General features: G+C 47.0%; 1 pseudogene; it reads left to right on the top strand.

The window, feature by feature from the left end:
• Positions 1–1,220: 1,220 nt before the first annotated feature.
• LOC139548409 (protein phosphatase 1D-like) lies at positions 1,221–17,297 on the top strand (annotated as a pseudogene).

Below are 17,297 nucleotides of genomic sequence, written 5' to 3'. Positions count from 1 at the left end.
GAGGAGGACAGAAATTAGCTGTCCTCAGGCTACACCATGGTGCTATTAAGGCTTCTGTAGACCTTCATTACAAAACAGTGTGTTTTAATAAATAATTTGGTGACGTGAATATATTTAGTATAGTTTTATCTAAAAATATATATTTTTTAATGTTTCATTATTTTTATGAAATTCACTGAGGATGGTCCTCCCTTTCCACTGAGTGGCCTCCACTGCTGTGTGTACATACATATTTACCTCAATTACCTCTTACCCCTGCACATCCACTCGGTACTGGTACACCGTGTATATAGCCAAGCTATTGTTACTGTGTAGGCCTGTATATATATATATATACTCTTGGAATAATTTTTCTCTCTGCATTGTTGAGAAGGGCCGTAAATAAGCGATCTGATCCACTATTATTACATGGAACCCAAACCGGCTGCGCCCGTGCGCCATCGTGCGCTAACGTGCATAAATGTATTTTGCCCCCCCACACCAAATGCAATCACGACACGCAAGTTAAAATATCAAAACAAACTCTGAACCAATTACATTAATTTGGGGACAGGTCGAAAAGCATTAAACATGTATGGCAATTTAGCTAGCTAGCTTGCACTTGCTAGCTAACGTTAATTTGTCCTATTTAGCTAGCTTGCTGTTGCTAGCTAATTTGTCCTGTGATATAAACATTTGTTGTTGTTATTTTACCTGAAATGCACAAGGACCTCTACTCCGACAATTAATCCACACATAAAACGGCCAACCGAATCGTTTCTAGTCATCTCTCCTTCTTCCAGGCTTTTTCATCTTTGAATTTATATGGTGATCCATCTAAACTTTCATAGTATTACCACGACAACCGGCAACAAAGTTCGTCTTTCAGTCACCCACGTGGGTATAACCAATGAGGAGATGGCACGTGGGCACCTGCTTCTATAAACCAATGAGGAGATGACTTTCAGCGCGATCTGCGTCAGAAATAGGAACGACTTCTATTTTAGCCCTTGGCGTCACAGACGCTCGTTGGCTCGCGCAAGCAGTGTGGGTGCAATAATTGAATAACATGGATTTCTAAACTTATTTTGCGAGGCGACGTGTCCGGTCTGGTCAGCATGTAGTCTACACCTGTTGTTTCTGAAGCATGTGACAAATACATTTTGATTTACACATCCAGTAGGAGGCGCACTGGTGCATTTTTCCGGACATTACCCCCAGTTGATATAGCTCTGACGTCAATGCGTTCCTGAGCATGCCTACAAGGCTTGAAAATAAACAAAGACTGAAAGCGGGCGATTGATCATTAAGCTGCCATAAACTTAACTTAAAATACTTTTGAAGACATTTTTAGGTACTACAAACCCCCAGCATCTGAAGAAAGACGTCTCTACAGCCATGGAAAACGCATTGTTGATGCGAGTGAGTGTTTTTTCCGATCAGGGAGGCAGAAAATACATGGAGGATGTTACCGAGGTAGTAATGGAGCCTGAGCCGGGGGAAGACGAGCTGAACTCGGACGAACAAGATGAGACCAAAGGGAATAGCTCGACGGCCGACATTGTGCCGGAAAAGCCTGAAAACGAGCAGCAAGATCGGACTGCACACAACGCACTGAACGATCCTCTATCTGCCTCTGCATCCACTACAGTTACATGGACACAAAATGTACAAAATGGGAACCAACGTTTTGCAGCTGCTGCACTGGCAGGATCGAAAGTGGAGAGTACTCCGGCTGCGACCAAGAGCGATAACCACCCCCAGCGCTCAGTGGCTTTCTTCGCGGTGTTTGATGGCCACGGAGGCCGCGAAGCAGCGCAATTCGCAAGGGACTATTTGTGGGAATTCATCAAGAAACAGCGGGGCTTTTGGTCCAAGGATGACGAGGAAGTGTGTGCAGCTATTCGGAAAGGTTTCGTTGCCTGCCACCATGCCATGTGGAAAAAGCTACGTAAGTTAAATAATCATCCATGCGTCTAGCTAGCTAGCTTTGTACATTGGGATTTGTGTTTTTGTGTTTTCTAAATGCCTCTAGTGCATTTAACTAACAAGCCTCTAAACGTGCAAACGCTAAGAATTAAATGGCCACCACAGGCTGAATATGTGGTTTGGGTTCTCAGGCTTGGCTAGCAAAATAAACATACCACGGCTTGCCATCTGTCTGTAGAGCAAAGAAAGAGACATCTCACGATTATTTTCTAAACCCCCAACCTATCAGGTCACACTCAAGCGGGCGAGGGGGGCTCCGTGAATTAGTGATGGGGAAGTTGAGCTCTTTTCACTGACTCGGATCTTTTCGACTCGTTAAGTCAAAAGAGCGAGTCTATCGACTCATTTCGTTCGAGTAAGTAATGCCCTACCGGCGAACTGAAAACTCGAGAAAGAATCATGATTCTACAAGCCTCTCTTTCACATTTATTTAACTAGGCAAGTCAGTTAAGAACAAATAATGATATACAATGACGGTCTAGGAACAGTGGGTTAGCTGCCTTGTTCAGGGGCAGAACGATAGATTTCTACCTTGTCAGCTCGGGGATTCGATCTTGCAACCTTTCGGTTACTAGTCTTAACCACTAGGCTACCTGCCGCCCCACATGTCCTTCACCATAGGGGTTTTTCTTACTGGAGCTGTCATTTGTGATAGACTTGTAAACGTGTGGTTTAAACAATGTACATGTGTTGATTTACTAGGCATACAAATAAGAATATTTCTTGATACATTTGAAACGAGCTCTAGTTGTGTCCGCAACCGAACTAGATTATGAACGACTCTTGAATGTATTGCTTGCCTTCGATGAGTACTGAGCTGCAGTGAGGGTGATGAGCACACACCCACTCCACTGAATAGCAGGCTAGTGATTGATTGCTTTGCTATCTGCAACGCTTGCAGATAGCCACTGATTCCTTCCAAACCACTCATTGTTGAATTTGCGATTCCCAACTTGTTGTGTAATGTTTATGACCAATGGCTGATGAGCACCGATACATTTTATCTCTAATTTCTCTTCATATGACCAGGATTAAAAAGCGCAGTAGATTGTCGACTTGATTCATGATGATGACTGTTAGCTAAGATTTTGAAAGTATGATGTTGACGTGATCAGTCCAATCAAAGCTATTGTAAATATAACGTGATTTGACGTCATTTTATCTGTGATCAATGATCTTGAGCCTTCTTGGATGGGCACTTGTAATGTGTAACTATGGCAGCATCCAAGGGGCTTGAATTTTCAAGCTCTACTCTTAGATTTGGCAATTAGGTAGTGTCCCCATGAGTGACAGAACACTTAGCCAATCACGGGGCAACTAGAGAACATTACCAACCCCTACGCTCCGTATTTTCCCGCTGGCTGCCCCACCACCACAGAAAGCACTGAGCTAGGCTGAAACACATGTATTTTGACGCTGCCTTACTCAACAAAGCATAAAAGAGACCATGTTTGTATGGAGGCTTTATTAACTCCATTTAGTATTTATTTATTTATTTACATTGTTTTTAAACTGATATGTGACATGTATTAATGCCAAAATAACATGCAAAACAGCTCTGCTGCAGCTCTGCACTGATGCTCATGTGGGCATATGACAGTTGGTAGTCTGATCAGGTGTATGGAGCCGTTGAGTCGGAGGAGCCTGTGTTAATCCTAATATAAAATAACCTATCCCAGTCCTCTTTAATAAAGTGAACTACTAAGCTATATGGAATTGTTTTAAGAAGGTCATACCAAGGATAATTTTGCTATTTTATTTTGAATTTTAAGACCCCTTGAAGTATCTAAAAAAAAATGTTGATGAACATTTTTATTTGTCCTTACTGCTATTAGCCAATAGAAACACATTGAATAACTGATAGTCCTTACTGCTATTAGCCAATAGAAACACATTGAATAACAGGTAGTCCTTACTGCTATTAGCCAATAGAAACACATTGAATAACAGATAGTCCTTACTGCTATTAGCCAATAGAAACACATTGAATAACAGATAGTCCTTACTGCTATTAGCCAATAGAAACACATTGAATAACTGATAGTCCTTACTGCTATTAGCCAATAGAAACACATTGAATAACAGATAGTCCTTACTGCTATTAGCCAATAGAAACACATTGAATAACAGATAGTCCTTACTGCTATTAGCCAATAGAAACACATTGAATAACTGATAGTCCTTACTGCTATTAGCCAATAGAAACACATTGAATAACAGATAGTCCTTACTGCTATTAGCCAATAGAAACACATTGAATAACAGATAGTCCTTACTGCTATTAGCCAATAGAAACACATTGAATAACAGATAGTCCTTACTGCTATTAGCCAATAGAAACACATTGAATAACAGATAGTCCTTACTGCTATTAGCCAATAGAAACACATTGAATAACAGATAATCCCTTACTGCTATTAGCCAATAGAAACACATTGAATAACAGATAGTCCACCAAACAATATTTAAGGAAGTTTGTTCTGAAGTGTCTGTCATATCTGAGAGAAAGACCAGGAAACATTTTAATGAATTTTTTAAACATTTTTGTCAGTAAACAGTCTCCGTATTTACGTCCATTTCTTTTTTTCAACTGGTACCGGAGGACCCAGAGCAAAACAACCGGCATGTACGTGGTCATGAGAGTCTCACCGTTACACCGAGGGGTTATATTACCTTTGTTTTATTATGCTATTTGGATTTCCCCTGGGGCCTGGACATCGACATTAGTTAAGAGCTAGAAATTATTTTGTACTTTTATGTTGTGATTCTCACTAAATATGTTGTTGTCTTCTCACACTATTCAAACCCCACAATCAATCAACAGTTTATAAAGCGCTCTTAGGCTATAGATGACATATTGGAAACAAATAATCTTGAACTAAAAACGGCACGTTTCCCCCCCCAGCATACCTGCATGTCATCATCTTCTCTTTTTTTGTGGCACCAATGTGAGTGTTTATGGCTAGTGATGTTACGTTTTATACAAGAGCTCTGAGGAATACTTCGAAATCGTGAAGCAGATAATGCTGCGTTCAAAACAACCGAGAACTCAGAAAAATACGAGGTCAAATCGTGACGTCAGTGATCTTCAGGTCAGAAAGTTGGAGCTCTAGAAAGAGGCCCGAGTTCCCGAGTTGGAATTCTGAGTTGGATGATCGTTCAAATCGAATTTTCCCAGTTGGAGCTTTTTTCGATAAAAATAAATAAATAATTCAGTTCCTGTTTGTTTTGAAAACACTGAAGTTGGAAATATTTATTTGATCACGTGCTTTTTCAAACTGTGTGTTGTAACATATGAGATCCCACTGATTTCGTCGTAGTTCCGGTGTTTTATTCGATTCCAAGCTGATTTAAAACACCGACCTCTACTGCACACCGTACTTACAAATATAGTTAGGATTTTTGTACTAGAAGTTTCTCTTGACGGTAGCTTAGCGTAGGGAACTTTGCACAAACATTCAGGGACATGAGGGTATGTGGTTTAAATAATTTGTTTTATTTAGTATAGTATAAAGCTTCTGTCTTAAGAATCCATAAATAATAACATAGATTCTGTTTTTGAAAAATAGTCACCTTGAACGCATCAAAAGGGGAAGTAAGATGTGAGCCTGGTGTTCCAACTGATTATAGGCTACTGAAGCCAACGACCTACTGACTTTTGATGAAAAGAGTGGAGGAAAAACGTCTTTCTGATAATCACACGCTGCTATTTATTGCTGACCAGCAGATGTCACTGCTGTGCATTGCAAACAGATAATGAAATAATGAACTGTATTTTTTTGGGGGGGGTGGCACAGCTCCAAGCAGGCCAAACAAACTTCAAATGAACGAGTCACTCAGAAAAACGACTTTTTGACTCCTTGGGTCAGTAAAAAGATAAGTTTAAAAAAATAATAATGGTTCACGAACGGCACATCACTACCGCGAATGGGATTTTTCCCATAGTGCCTCTTCCTCTGTTTTGCTTTCGATACACATGACAACGGTTCAGCTGCGTGTTTGGAAAGAGTTGACGGCGGTTGTTTGACCTCGATGACGTAACACATCAGGTTTATTGCTGGACGAGGCAGGCCAGGCAGCATGTGAGATCTGATATCGTTGGTTGTGAAGGAGAGTCTGTATGAAGCAGCATATCCTATTGGATCTGGAAAGACCTAGCCCCCCCCCCGCTGAGGTATGATGATTGTTCCCCCTTCTCTTATCATTTGATGAACGAGTCTCTTGGCTTATCAGCTGTGAGGGCAGTTGTATTTAGGGCGGTCATCAGCGATTCGCTCTGGTTCTTTCGACTGCCCCGTCAAGTCACGGTGACACAGTGGATCCAAACTGCAATCTAGTCCTGGGGAAACTCAAGGATGTGCATTTTTCTTTGAGCCCAGTATTAACTCAACTAAATCAAGTCCTTGATTAGTTGAGTCATGTGTTTGTTAGTGCTGAGTGCTGACCTGGAACAAACATGTGCAGCAACTATTTGTTATGCCAATGGATGTGTCACTAATGATACCCTATACCAGGGCTGCTCAACCCTGTTCCTGGAGAGATACCCTCCTGTAGGTTTTAACTCCAACCCTGTTCCTGGAGAGATACCCTCCTGTAGGTTTTAACTCCAACCCTGTTCCTGGAGAGATACCCTCCTGTAGGTTTTAACTCCAACCCTGTTCCTGGAGAGATACCCTCCTGTAGGTTTTAACTCCAACCCTGTTCCTGGAGAGATACCCTCCTGTAGGTTTTAACTCCAACCCTGTTCCTGTTCCAATCCTGTTAAAACCTACAGGAAGGTATCTCTCCAGGAACAGGGTTGGAGTTAAAACCTACAGGAGGGTATCTCTCCAGGAACAGGGTTGGAGTTAAAACCTACAGGAGGGTCTCTCTCCAGGAACAGGGTTGGAGTTAAAACCTACAGGAGGGTATCTCTCCAGGAACAGGGTTGGTGTTAAAACCTACAGGAGGGTATCTCTCCAGGAATAGGGTTGGAGTTAAAACCTACAGGAGTGTAGCTCTCCAGACAGCCATAATTCACTACTACTTGCACATGCCCAGACTTGTCACAGGTGTTGATAAAAGGTCTGTCTGGGTCTGTGTTTGTAATCTGGAGAAGCATCAGTCTCTCATCCTGACCCTGTCGTGTGTTCCTCTGATCTCACTGGCCTGGTGTCGGGTCTGTGAAGATGGCAGACAAAGTTGCGTCTTTTTAGTTTAAAGGTCATGAACAGTCTATCATGTTTTTTCAAGAAATGTGATATTTGAAGGAAACCAGATCAAAGTTTGAAAAATGACTGTTGCTTCCACATTGATGAAGTTTGATCATGAAGTTACTGGTCCCCTCCCCCCATGTCAAACACTATGATTCATTATTAAGGGCACAAGGTGACATCACCTTAACTCTAATTTTAAATACACCAATGGTAACCGGATATTCTTTTACCTAATTGAAATAAGTACTGCCTTGTAACCAACATCGGAGAAGGGTTTGCAGAGGGGTGTGGTTTATAATAGCTAGATGGCTGCTTCACTGGTGCCAACATTTGACTGTAGGGTGTCGGCAAATATAATAAAACGTTTACCCTATTCATCTATGGCAAAGATTCTTATGTGTTTCCCCTTTCATCTGTGTCTGGTGTTCGCTACTTGCTGGCTAGCTAGGTCTTCATCTGTGTCTGGTGTTCGCTACTTGCTGGCTAGCTAGGTCTTCATCTGTGTCTGGTGTTAGCTAGTTACTGGATAGCTAGGTCTTCATCTGTGTCTGGTGTTAGCTAGTTACTGGCTAGCTAGGTCTTCATCTGTGTCTGGTGTTCGCTACTTGCTGGCTAGCTAGGTCTTCATCTGTGTCTGGTGTTAGCTAGTTACTGGATAGCTAGGTCTTCATCTGTGTCTGGTGTTAGCTAGTTACTGGCTAGCTAGGTCTTCATCTGTGTCTGGTGTTAGCTACCTGCTGGCTAGCTAGGTCTTCATCTGTGTCTGGTGTTCGCTACTTGCTGGCTAGCTAGGTCTTCATCTGTGTCTGGTGTTAGCTAGTTACTGGCTAGCTAGGTCTTCATCTGTGTCTGGTGTTAGCTACCTGCTGGCTAGCTAGGTCTTCATCTGTGTCTGGTGTTCGCTACTTGCTGGCTAGCTAGGTCTTCATCTGTGTCTGGTGTTAGCTACCTGCTGGCTAGCTAGGTCTTCATCTGTGTCTGGTGTTCGCTACCTGCTGGCTAGCTAGGTCTTCATCTGTGTCTGGTGTTCGCTACTTGCTGGCTAGCTAGGTCTTCATCTGTGTCTGGTGTTCGCTACTTGCTGGCTAGCTAGGTCTTCATCTGTGTCTGGTGTTAGCTAACCGCTGGCTAGCTAGGTCTTCATCTGTGTCTGGTTAGCTAGTTGCTGGCTAGCTAGGTCTTCATCTGTGTCTGGTGTTAGCTAGTTACTGGCTAGCTAGGTCTTCATCTGTGTCTGGTGTTCGCTACTTGCTGGCTAGCTAGGTCTTCATCTGTGTCTGGTGTTCGCTACTTGCTGGCTAGCTAGGTCTTCATCTGTGTCTGGTGTTCGCTACTTGCTGGCTAGCTAGGTCTTCATCTGTGTCTGGTGTTCGCTACTTGCTGGCTAGCTAGGTCTTCATCTGTGTCTGGTGTTCGCTACTTGCTGGCTAGCTAGGTCTTCATCTGTGTCTGGTTAGCTAGTTGCTGGCTAGCTAGGTCTTCATCTGTGTCTGGTGTTAGCTAGTTACTGGCTAGCTAGGTCTTCATCTGTGTCTGGTTAGCTAGTTGCTGGCTAGCTAGGTCTTCATCTGTGTCTGGTGTTAGCTAGTTGCTGACTAGCTAGGTCTTCATCTGTGTCTGGTGTTAGCTACCTGCTGGCTAGCTAGGTCTTCATCTGTGTCTGGTGTTAGCTACCTGCTGGCTAGCTAGGTCTTCATCTGTGTCTGGTGTTAGCTAACTGCTGGCTAGCTAGGTCTTCATCTGTGTCTGGTGTTAGCTACCTGCTGGCTAGCTAGGTCTTCATCTGTGTCTGGTGTTAGCTACCTGCTGGCTAGCTAGGTCTTCATCTGTGTCTGGTGTTAGCTACCTGCTGGCTAGCTAGGTCTTCATCTGTGTCTGGTGTTAGCTAACCGCTGGCTAGCTAGGTCTTCATCTGTGTCTGGTGTTAGCTAACCGCTGGCTAGCTAGGTCTTCATCTGTGTCTGGTGTTCGCTACCTGCTGGCTAGCTAGGTCTTCATCTGTGTCTGGTGTTCGCTACCTGCTGGCTAGCTAGGTCTTCAGCCAGCATGGAACAAAAGCAGGGGATTGGTCGTTCAAAACTCTGACGCTGTTGTCAAGTCAACATATCCGCCAGTGCTGCTGTGAACGTCATCACAAGAAACAAACAAAATATGTATATATATATATATATATATATATATATATATATATATATATATATATATATATATATATAATCTGAAATTGCATCAATGATATAATAGAATGTAAAAAAAAATTCTTTTTTTTTGTTATATAATTTTACATTTGACATTTTATTATATCATTGATGCAATTTCAATGTTTTCAGTTGCTTTGTGTATCACCAAATTAGCTTGAGATAAAATGACTGCAACACTATTCACTGCATCCAAATTGCTTGCCGTAGGTGTTTCAGACAAGCTGTCAGTCAAGGCGACCGCATAAATATAAGCTCCTCGCGCCCACTCAGCCTGTCGTTTCAGAAAGTACTTTCCAGAATAACTGTTCGGGACCTTTTTAAAAGTGGAGGTTCTTCCTAAACTGTTGTTGTGGTCAGGGAACATGTTATTGCAGGCAGAGACCTCAGGTAAGAAGCTTTTGTCCGACTCTGAACGCTTCTTCTAAGGCTGGGCAGCTTCCAATATTTTAACATGTTCTCTCTCTCTTTTCCTCTCGCTCTCTCTCTCTCTCTCTCTCTCTCTTCCTCTCTCTCTCTTGTCATTCTCTCTCTGTCTCTCTCTTCATCTTTCTCTGTCTCTCTCTTTTTTCCTCTCTCTCTCCCTCCCTGTCTTTTCCTCTCTCTCTCTTTTCCTCCCTCCCTCTCTCTGCAGCCGAATGGCCCAAGACTTTCACAGGGTTACCCAGCACCTCAGGCACCACGGCCAGTGTAGTGGTCATCCGGGGGGACCGAATGTACGTGGCCCACGTAGGAGACTCTGCCATAGTGCTGGGGGTCCAGGATGACCCCACGGACCAGTTCATCAGGGCCGTGGAGGTTACACAGGACCACAAGCCTGAGCTGCCTAAGGAGAGAGAGCGCATCGAAGGGCTGGGGGGCAGGTAAGACTGACCAACACATACTACCCAACTAGGTTGTCTAGCCAGCCAACTGGAGAACTAACTAACTCAACGTTGTAATGTTTAGTCTGTCTGACGGACTAGCCTAACCGACACATACTATTGTACTAGGGCCCCCAACCGTAGCACAACCACAACACAACCACAGCCGTACTCTCATGTGACCGTGCATTCAAAACAACAGCCCCTGTGACAGGGGAATGGGTTCGAGCCAAAGAGAACCTCTCTCTCTCTGTCTGCATTGTCTACTCTACGCTACTGCAAGCTCACAATCAGTGTCTGTCCTGCTGTATGCCTGCTGCTTGGTGGAAAATAACAGAAAACCCAGTCAGTCAGAAAGTTAACTGGACTAGAGGGATGGACAGACTACTGTAGAACTGACTGGGTAACTAGACTAGAGGGATGGACAGACTACTGTAGAACTGACTGGGTAACTAGACTAGAGGGATGGACAGACTACTGTAGAACTGACTGGGTAACTAGACTAGAGGGATGGACAGACTACTGTAGAACTGACTGGGTTACTAGACTAGAGGGATGGACAGACTACTGTAGAACTGACTGGGTAACTAGACTAGAGGGATGGACAGACTACTGTAGAACTGACTGGGTAACTAGACTAGAGGGATGGACAGACTACTGTAGAACTGACTGGGTAACTAGACTAGAGGGATGGACACACTACTGTAGAACTGACTGGGTAACTAGACTAGAGGGATGGACAGACTACTGTAGAACTGACTGGGTGACTAGACTAGAGGGATGGACAGACTACTGTAGAACTGACTGGGTTACTAGACTAGAGGGATGGACAGACTACTGTAGAACTGACTGGGTTACTAGACTAGAGGGATGGACAGACTACTGTAGAACTGACTGGGTTACTAGACTAGAGGGATGGACAGACTACTGTAGAACTGACTGAGTTACTAGACTAGAGGGATGGACAGACTACTGTAGAACTGACTGGGTAACTAGACTAGAGGGATGGACAGACTACTGTAGAACTGACTGGGTTACTAGACTAGAGGGATGGACAGACTACTGTAGAACTGACTGGGTTACTAGACTAGAGGGATGGACAGACTACTGTAGAACTGACTGGGTAACTAGACTAGAGGGAACTGTAGAACTGACTGGGTTACTAGACTAGAGGGATGGACAGACTACTGTAGAACTGACTGAGTTACTAGACTAGAGGGATGGACAGACTACTGTAGAACTGACTGGGTAACTAGACTAGAGGGATGGACAGACTACTGTAGAACTGACTGGGTTACTAGACTAGAGGGATGGACAGACTACTGTAGAACTGACTGGGTTACTAGACTAGAGGGATGGACAGACTACTGTAGAACTGACTGGGTAACTAGACTAGAGGGATGGACAGACTACTGTAGAACTGACTGGGTTACTAGACTAGAGGGATGGACAGACTACTGTAGAACTGACTGGGTTACTAGACTAGAGGGATGGACAGACTACTGTAGAACTGACTGGGTTACTAGACTAGAGGGATGGACAGACTACTGTAGAACTGACTGGGTAACTAGACTAGAGGGATGGACAGACTACTGTAGAACTGACTGGGTTACTAGACTAGAGGGATGGACAGACTACTGTAGAACTGACTGGGTTACTAGACTAGAGGGATGGACAGACTACTGTATAACTGACTGGGTTACTAGACTAGAGGGATGGACAGACTACTGTAGAACTGACTGGGTAACTAGACTAGAGGGATGGACAGACTACTGTAGAACTGACTGGGTAACTAGACTAGAGGGATGGACAGACTACTGTAGAACTGACTGGGTTACTAGACTAGAGGGATGGACAGACTACTGTAGAACTGACTGGGTGACTAGACTAGAGGGATGGACAGGTGTGCTATTAAGGTAATAGGATGCCTTTTACCTTACTAAATTTACGGCTAAACCATAACTAGTACATCATTACTACCTTACTAAAGGCCTATGATAACTGTCCTGCCTGTCTCTCTCCCTCATGTCCTGTCTGTCTGTCTCCCTCCTATCTCCAGTGTGATAACTGTCCTGTCTGTCTCTCTCCCTCCTATCTCCAGTGTGATAACTGTCCTGTCTGTCTCTCTTCCTCCTATCTCCAGTGTGATAACTGTCCTGTCTGTCTCTCTTCCTCCTATCTCCAGTGTGATAACTGTCCTGTCTGTCTCTCTTCCTCCTATCTCCAGTGTGATAACTGTCCTGTCTGTCTCTCTTCCTCCTTTCTCCAGTGTGATAACTGTCCTGTCTGTCTCTCTCCCTCCTATCTCCAGTGTGATAACTGTCCTGTCTGTCTCTCTCCCTCCTATCTCCAGTGTGATAACTGTCCTGTCTGTCTCTCTTCCTCCTTTCTCCAGTGTGATAACTGTCCTGTCTGTCTCTCTCCCTCCTATCTCCAGTGTGATAACTGTCCTGTCTGTCTCTCTCCCTCCTATCTCCAGTGTGATAACTGTCCTGTCTGTCTCTCCCTCCTATCTCCAGTGTGATAAAGAAGTCTGGTGTGAACCGGGTGGTGTGGAAGAGACCCAGGCTGACTCATAACGGGCCCGTCCGGAGGAGCACTGTCATCGACCAGATACCGTTCCTGGCTGTGGCCAGAGCTCTAGGTATGTTGTTGTGGTTGTCGCAAAGTTTCCGTAACTTCCACAAATGTATTTCTATGATATGTAAATAGTTTATGATGAGTGAATTCCATCATGTAGTTATTTTGTTAAATACTTCTCCCTATTAGCTGAAATCAGATTTGTTTTTTCAAAGCCTTCGAGCTGTTCGGTCTGATCATGGGATTATGTTGTGCAGATGTTTCATAGTGTGAGAGACTTGCTAGCAAACTAAATAAATACCCCACTGGGCACAGACGTCAATTCAACGTTGGTTCCACCAGTGTGTGGCCAGTGGGACTGCACTCTGACCCCACGGCTTTTTCTGCAGCTGTTGTTGGTAAGTAATGTTGGGTAGTAGTTTCGGTGGGTAGTAGTGTTGGCGGGTAGTAGTGTGGGTGGGTAGTAGTGTCGGCGGGTAGTAGTGTCGGCGGGTAGTAGTGTGGGCGGGTAGTAGTGTGGGCGGGTAGTAGTGTGGGCGGGTAGTAGTGTCGGCGGGTAGTAGTGTCGGCGGGGAGTAGTGTGGGCGGGGAGTAGTGTGGGCGGGGAGTAGTGTGGGCGGGGAGTAGTGTGGGCGGGTAGTAGTGTCGGCGGGTAGTAGTGTCGGCGGGTAGTAGTGTCGGCGGGTAGTAGTGTCGGCGGGTAGTAGTGTCGGCGGGTAGTAGTGTGGGCGGGTAGTAGTGTGGGCGGGTAGTAGTGTGGGCGGGTAGTAGTGTCGGCGGGGAGTAGTGTGGGCGGGGAGTAGTGTCGGCGGGGAGTAGTGTCGGCGGGGAGTAGTGTCGGCGGGGAGTAGTGTCGGCGGGGAGTAGTAGTGTCGGCGGGGAGTAGTAGTGTCGGCGGGGAGTAGTAGTGTCGGCGGGGAGTAGTAGTGTCGGCGGGGAGTAGTAGTGTCGGCGGGGAGTAGTAGTGTCGGCGGGGAGTAGTAGTGTCGGCGGGGAGTAGTAGTGTCGGCGGGGAGTAGTAGTGTCGGCGGGGAGTAGTAGTGTCGGCGGGGAGTAGTAGTGTCGGCGGGGAGTAGTGTCGGCGGGGAGTAGTGTCGGCGGGTAATGAATCTGTTAGCTTCTGAAAGAGCTTACTCCTCCTCTAACTACTTGACTCACTGATCACTGTATTGCTGTTTCCAAACATAAAGAACCCATATATAACTATGTTTGGGAGCAGCAAGACTGACAGTGGGGCAGTTGGGAACAGCAAGACAGGCAGTTGGGAACAGCAAGCCAGGCAGTTGGGAACAGCAAGACGGGCAATGGGGCAGTTGGGAACAGCAAGACGGACAATGAGGCAGTTGGGAGCAGCAAGACTGGCAATGGGGCAGTTGGGAACAGCAAGACGGGCAATGGGGCAGTTGGGAGCAGCAAGACGGGCAATGGGGCAGTTGGGAGCAGCAAGACGGGCAATGGGGCAGTTGGGAACAGCAAGACGGGCAATGGGGCAGTTGGGAACAGCAAGACGGGCAATGGGGCAGTTGGGAGCAGCAAGACGGGCAATGGGGCAGTTGGGAACAGCAAGATGGGCAATGGGGCAGTTGGGAGCAGCAAGACGGGCAGTTGGGAGCAGCAAGACGGGCAATGAGGCAGTTGGGAACAGCAAGACGGGCAATGGGGCAGTTGGGAGCAGCAAGACGGGCAATGGGGCAGTTGGGAGCAGCAAGACGGGCAATGGGGCAGTTGGGAGCAGCAAGACGGGCAATGGGGCAGTTGGGAGCAGCAAGACGGGCAATGGGGCAGTTGGGAGCAGCAAGACGGACAATGGGGCAGTTGGGAACAGCAAGACGGGCAATGGGGCAGTTGGGAGCAGCAAGACGGGCAATGGGGCAGTTGGGAGCAGCAAGACGGACAATGGGGCAGTTGGGAGCAGCAAGACGGACAATGGGGCAGTTGGGAACAGCAAGACGGGCAATGGGGCAGTTGGGAACAGCAAGACTGGCAATGAGGCAGTTGGGAGCAGCAAGACGGGCAATGAGGCAGTTGGGAACAGCAAGACGGGCAATGGGGCAGTTGGGAGCAGCAAGACTGGCAATGAGGCAGTTGGGAGCAGCAAGACGGGCAATGAGGCAGTTGGGAGCAGCAAGACGGGCAATGAGGCAGTTGGGAACAGCAAGACGGGCAATGGGGCAGTTGGGAGCAGCAAGACGGGCAATGGGGCAGTTGGGAGCAGCAAGACGGGCAATGGGCAGTTGGGAACAGCAAGACTGGCAATGAGGCAGTTGGGAGCAGCAAGACTGGCAATGAGGCAGTTGGGAACAGCAAGACGGGCAGTTGGGAACAGCAAGACGGGCAATGGGGCAGTTGGGAACAGCAAGACGGGCAATGGGGCAGTTGGGAACAGCAAGACGGGCAATGGGGCAGTTGGGAACAGCAAGACGGGCAATGGGGCAGTTGGGAACAGCAAGACGGGCAATGGGGCAGTTGGGAACAGCAAGACGGGCAATGGGGCAGTTGGGAACAGCAAGACGGGCAATGGGGCAGTTGGGAACAGCAAGACGGGCAATTGGGAGCAGCAAGACGGGCAGTTGGGAGCAGCAAGACGGGCAATGGGGCAGTTGGGAACAGCAAGACGGGCAATTGGGAGCAGCAAGACGGGCAGTTGGGAGCAGCAAGACGGGCAATGGGTCAGTTGGGAACAGCAAGACTGGCAATGAGGCAGTTGGGCGTTCCCTTTTTTCTCTGCATGTCATCTTGTTTTTTGTCCAGTTACTGTAAAATATTGTGGATGTGTGTAAAACCCTCATCTTCACTTCTCCTTTCCCCTTGTTATCCAGTGTTCCCTTGTGAGATAAATAACCTTTTTTATTGAATGATCTTCTGTCCCTATAGGGGACCTGTGGAGCTATGACTTCTACAGCGGAGAGTTTGTAGTGTCCCCAGAGCCAGACACCTGTGTTCTGACCCTTGACCCCAATAAACACCGGTACATCATCCTGGGCAGTGACGGGCTGTGGAACATGGTGCCCCCCCAGGACGCCGTCTCCATGTGCCAGGACAACGATGAGGCCATGGTGAGTTGTGATGCCCTGTTCAGTAGGGCACACCGTAGCAAATATAATAGTGTTTCTTATTGGTTTAGGTGGCACCTCCCCTGATTCACTCTGTTTTGAAACTTTCTTTTCCCTCCCTACTGAACCCGGCTCATGGCTTTTCTAACTGGGCCACCGAGGCTTGTGTTCAGCCAGGTCTGATTTAACTACTGTAAATACCTCTCTCCTAGGCGCCGTGCGGGGTGTCCAGCGCTCGCCAGCTGGTGAGCCACGCCCTCCTGCGGTGGCGCCAGAGGATGCTGCGTGCGGACAACACGTCGGCCATCGTGATCGCCCTGCAGGAGCCGGGTGTCCCTCAGGAACCCCTCCACCATGAGGAGGTGCTGCTGAACCTGGCCGAGGGACAACACTGTGGCCCCGCATCGGACTCCCGCTCCAACACACCACTCATCAAGGTACAGAGCAGAGGGACTTGTAAGGGTTGTGTCCCAAATGGCATTCTATTCCCTATATAGTGCACTGCTTTTGACCAGAGTCCTATGGGGGAAAATAGGGTGCAATCTGGGACACATGCTAAATCATAATTACTACTTTATTACTACTGTATTAAATGTATTTATCTGTCTCTCTCTGTCTCTCTCGGTCTCTCTCTGTGTCTCTCTCTCCCGGTCTGTTTCTCTCTCTGTCTCTCTGTCTCTCTCTCTCTCTCTCTGTCTCTCTCTGTCTCTCTCTGTCTCTCTCTCTGTGTCTCTCTCTCTCGGTCTGTCTCTGTCTCTCTCTCTGTGTCTCTCTCTCTCGGTCTGTCTCTGTTTCTCTGTTTCTCTCTCTGTCTCTGTCTCTCTTTCTTTCTCTCTGTCTCTCTCTGTCAATCTCCCTGTCTCTCTCTCTCTAGGTTCCAGACATGGACATGTCGTCTGCTGTGTGTGAGCTCCTCCCGACCCTGGAGAGACGAAACGGCCTATCAGGGAGCAGCCTGTACGCCTTGGCCCTATCAGATCCCTTCGGCCCGCCCCTCTCTGACTCGGATGACGACTCCCGCACCAGGTTTCCCTTGATGACCGACAGCCCCGCCCCGGGGGAGAAGCTTAGTGATGTCAATGCCAGGACGCCCGGCGGCAAACGGACGCTGGCTGAGACGTCGCCCAACCCCGTCCCGTCCGTCAAGAGGAGCCGGAGGAAGAATGGCGAGACAACACCGGTGGGAGCGGCGGCGGGGGTGGCGGGGGCAAAAGACGGTGGAGGAAAGGACCAGAAACCATCTCTCCGCCCCCTGCGCTACTCCAACAGCAACACGGCAAGACCACCGTGTGTGTGTGCTGAGAGACACACACACATTCTCTCTCTCTCTCACACACACACACACACACACACTCACTCTGCAGACGGATGGACCCTCCTCACCATACATACAAACAGGGATACAAGACAGACAGTAACATTCTGCTGCTTCGCCGAACT

Source organism: Salvelinus alpinus, chromosome 21 (assembly GCF_045679555.1).
Source record: "Salvelinus alpinus chromosome 21, SLU_Salpinus.1, whole genome shotgun sequence".
Lineage (NCBI taxonomy): Eukaryota > Metazoa > Chordata > Actinopteri > Salmoniformes > Salmonidae > Salvelinus > Salvelinus alpinus.
Note: the sequence above shows the minus strand (reverse complement) of the source record. Positions and strands in the feature narration are given on the sequence as shown.